Source organism: Macrobrachium nipponense, chromosome 14 (assembly GCF_015104395.2).
Source record: "Macrobrachium nipponense isolate FS-2020 chromosome 14, ASM1510439v2, whole genome shotgun sequence".
Taxonomy (NCBI): domain Eukaryota; kingdom Metazoa; phylum Arthropoda; class Malacostraca; order Decapoda; family Palaemonidae; genus Macrobrachium; species Macrobrachium nipponense.
The window spans coordinates 26954771-26959327 of NC_087207.1; the positions used below are offsets into that span (position 1 = coordinate 26954771).

Sequence of the window (4557 nt, forward strand, 5' to 3'; positions counted from 1 at the left end):
TGTAATTACAGAACTTGTTGAAGGCGTATGGTAAATTGGTTTTGTTTAGTACAATATATGTGTAATAGAAATTCATTTAGTTTGTATAAGAGATTGTACAAAATCTACTGAACTTAATTTTGTAATTTGGACCAAAATACTCTATTGTAAAATTAATATTATTTTGTATTGTGGTCAATAAAAATATCTCTCTATCTATCTATCTACTCTGCGAGTCTGCGAGATCGTCTGCCCGCCCGTACTGGCTACGCTAGCTGTAAGTCTTCTCCTCGTTGGTTCAACGGTGCGTAGGCGTTTACGTTCATAAGGATACGACTGCGTTTTCGACTCTTTCGTCTAGAAGGGGTTTCAACGGGGTCCAAGTGCTGTCCAAACTGCGTGTATGAGGTAAAGTATTAGTGACCCTTTTATATAGGTAATTGTCATCGCAGACTTAAGCCTTGGCATATATATTTAGTGACCTTCATACTTAGGGTATATTATAACTACGTTTCAGTCAGGATAAGGGTAAAGTACAACTGCTGTACAGTTGAGTTTTAAAGTTGGGGTAAATGTATAGCTACGGTTCAGTTAAGGTTTATAATTGATGGAAATGTTCTGTATTTCCGGGGATATGTTTCTCTTATTTTTTCTTGCTTACTGTGAAATTTCATCAGAGGCTTTTTATGATTTACGACTTTACGTTGGTTTTAATGAACTTTATAATAACTCTTGGCTTCACACTAGTTACTTTTTAACTAAAACCTTAATTTTGAATAAGACTTTAGCTTATAAAAGTTCGCTTAGTATATGGTATTTTTGACAATTTTTTTTTTTTTTTTTTTTATTTACGCAAACAGGTCGGGTGTAAAAAATTTTTTTTTTTTTTCACTCAGACTCCAAGATAGCGGCTAATAACATCAGACTGGCATATACCACAGATTAGTCATTTTTGTTTCAGGTTAGACTGAATTGAGAAAGCTGTAACAGCCTGCATTTTGATGTGAACGAGGAGCACTGGAGAGACGTAAGTGGTATTTCTTGTATAACCTTTAGAATTTTTTAGTATTTGTAGGGATATTGGACCAGGAACTATAATTTTAAACTTAAGAACTGGTGAGATAAGATAAATCATGAATAGATTGATTTTGATTTTATATTTGCTACTAGTAATGCTGTTAGTTTTCAGTGTAATAAAATTAGAACTGCTTTCCTAGCTAATAATTGGTGAGTTAAATTTGATGTATGTTTTGTAGATTAATTTAAATGGCAGTTATAAACTAACTTTAAATTGAAGATTTGGTGAGTAATCCATTTAGTTTAATTTATATGATAATTGCCACAGATAAAACTGTATATATTGATGTTAGTATAAATATTGTAAAGCTATTAGTTTTTCAGTTTTTAAAGGTTAAAATTGGTAGTAAGGTTTTAAATTTTGTAAAATATATGCGTTTAAATTTTGTAAAGATATTAGTTAAAAATTTTTTGTTTAGGTTAAAACTGCAAAAGTTTAAATTTTTAAAAATTTGCTTAACTCAGAAGTTCTGGGTATTAAGATTTGCTTAAGATTGGTTTAGGTTAATTCTTTTCGTGTTAGAATTGATAAACAAGATTGCTACTGTTGAAAATGATGAGTTGATTGTTTTTAGCTTAAATTATAAGTGCATGTCCAGATACTTGTAATTTTTAAAATTTTGGATTAAGATTTAGACTAATGCTCGTTTAATTTAAATTTATAAAATATTTGTCCCCTACATGGCAATGATCAGATATACTAGGTTGATTATACTAGGTTAATTATATATGTTAGGTTAATTTGTCACTCTTTACTAAATTGGAATATTTAAGTAAGATGTAATGTTAATTATAGGTTAATTTTAAAGTTTTAAGTAAAAAAAAGGGGGGGCCACCTTTGATCGGGGTGGCGGTGCTGCTCCGGCAAAGGTGGCCCAAGGACTATACATGGTAGACGGAAGTCTACCATGTATAGATCCGTTTGAAAACTACCTATATAATTTGTATTGCCTTTCAGGTTCTTAGACAGGTGTGTGGGGGTGAAGTCTGTGAGTCAGGAGGTTGATGTACTCTTGGTGTTGAAAGTTTCAAACCCGTATTGCTTTATGGGTCAAGTATTTTGACAAGCATGTTTTTAAAGGGCTTGTAGGATGTTTGAAGTTTCAGAAGATTCAGAAGGGTTCAGTGTCTTGAAATTCTTGATATATCAAATGTTTTACTGGTCTGGTTGCTGAATAAGACAGACATTTGCCATGCTCTAATAGGTATGAATGACGTGACATAAATTCAGTGTTTGAGGTCCACATGGCTGTTTAAAGTTTTGGGCAAGTTCACTACAATCTGGAACTTCTTGTAATGGTGGTTTGTCTGTTTCACGAAGCTTTAAGCTCCGAAAAAGTTACTCAGAGTGTAAAGGTAAAAGTGATCAAGGATTTGATATTGAGCTGTGGTCTCATAAGGCTTAATTTATATGATCTGTGCCTTCCTGAAGTATACATTTTCCTCCAATAGCTGTAAAGCTTTCATAGGTATTTCATAATTTTGGCTGTTTAGCCATGAACTGGATTAAGGCAAGCAATGTCTGCCTTTTGACAAGCTGGGGGAATGAGGACCAATCTTGTCTCAGTATTTGTCATGTTTACCAATTTCATAAACCTTGAAAGAACAAACCCTGTTACTTTGACATGGGTGAATCATCTGAAGGTATGAGAACAGTACCATTGGACCAAGAACTGGATTTAAGGAAAGGACTGCCTGGCTGTTGACAAGCAGGGGGAGTCAGGGACCACCTGTCTTGAATGTCTTATATTCAGGACAGATTTCCTAATTTCATAAACCCTGAAGCAAGAACAAACCCTGCTACTTAAAGACATGGCGGGATCATCTGAAGGTATGGGAACAGTACCATTGGATTTCCAGTGAGGTGGGAATGTGAAATCACGTTATGGTCAGTATTTTTTGAAAGTAGTGACCTCAACTTTGCTCTTGAGGTTTAATATATGGTAGTATGGCTATCAAATTAAGTGGACAGTCTAGGGTAGTTTTATAAAATCTTCTAATAGGGTGTTGGTTGAGGGTGATGGTTGAGGACATGTCACCATTCTTTCATAATTATGGCATTAGGTATTCTTGCCATTCTTATTCCGTATGGGTTAAATTGTAATGTTATGGAGTCTGTTGCCTTAATGACCATAAAATCAGTTTGCCGTAACCTTTTACATGGCATGTCTGAAAATGTTGATAAATGTTTAATGGTATAAGAAAGCTTATTTAAGGTTTGTATGATGAAATATAAGTTAAAATTTTTACTACTAAAAATGTGATCTTTTAACATTTGGCCTTTCTATTCTAGTTCAGGTTGCTGAGCACGATTGTGGGTTTTGCCTTGGCAATAAATTTTAATTGTTGAAGGATCGACTAATCTTTTATTTTTTCGAAAATACAGTAGGTGAGGATGTAATCTAAATTACCTGTTTGTGGCAACTACAGAGTTTTGGAGAAGCCTACAGGTTTGGTATACAGGATAAGAAAATATGCTGAATGGTTGTTTTCTCTTGATTATTTGTCATGTAGCTTAGCTTAAGACCTAGCTTAAGTATCTTAAGAATTTTCTTGCACCACTAATTCTTTTCAACAATGTCTGATAGTCTGTGTTATACTTGACCAGCTGAAACTTAAATTAGTCAAATCTTTTAAAACCTAAATGGCAGGCATAAGCATTATGCATTCAATAAGATAAAGTAGCTTTAAATTGAAGTTTGTTTGATTATAAATAGTATATGCACAAGCATTCTGTAATAGATCCAAGTAAATTTGGCGACTGGGCTAAACTGTTTCTATCGATATTTTATTGCTTTATTTTTTTCTCCAGATTTGCTCTCCAAAGAAAGAACTAGGACCACTACCAGTATTAACAGGTGGTATGTGAGCAACAGATTCAGCAGCATTAGTGCCTTGAAGGCGAATTTTTTTTTACAAAGTCAAAACGTTCATTTACGTGGGAGCTCCAGGTGTTGACTTTATACATGGGTAAAGAACCCAGTAATGTCTTCCTGCTGGTATGGCTAAAGGATTATTGTAGTGGGTTCATGTATTGATTTGCATAAATAAGATTTAAATTTTTTCACTTTTTTATATCCTATGGTTTCTATATACTATGGTTTCTGCATAAAGAAATGGTTGAAAATGGGTTGACTTTTAATGGTTAAATGGCAAATATGAAAGTATTTAGCTTTCATAACTTAAGGGACCAGATTTTTTAAGGCAGAGCTGTAAATGCTTACAAACTTAACTTTAGTCAGTCCGCTGCACAACACAAAATCCCAATGTATCTATACAGAAATTGATGCCGAAGGAATAAGCTTATTGTGCAAAGTTCTGGGTGACAATGGCTATCTGGGAAGTGGTAATATCCCAAGAGTGATATTGCTTGATTACAGAGCTTGTTTTAACAGTAATTTGACTTATTTTGAAGTTGACATTTGTGGCTGTGTGTATGAAGTTGACAATTGTGGTGTTAAATAACACTTTTGCAGTAGTGTCCAGCTGACCAGTGCAGTA

General features: G+C 33.9%; 1 long non-coding RNA gene across 2 annotated transcripts; it reads left to right on the forward strand.

The window, feature by feature from the left end:
* Positions 1-304: 304 nt before the first annotated feature.
* LOC135226432 (uncharacterized) lies at positions 305-4022 on the forward strand. 2 transcript variants are annotated; one of them, XR_010317224.1, is made up of 3 exons: positions 305-387; positions 941-1006; positions 2015-4022. It is a non-coding gene; the product is annotated as an uncharacterized LOC135226432 (long non-coding RNA). The 2 variants fall into 2 exon arrangements; XR_010317225.1 differs by having other exon boundaries at positions 3350-4022.
* The last annotated feature ends 535 nt before the right edge of the window (positions 4023-4557 follow it).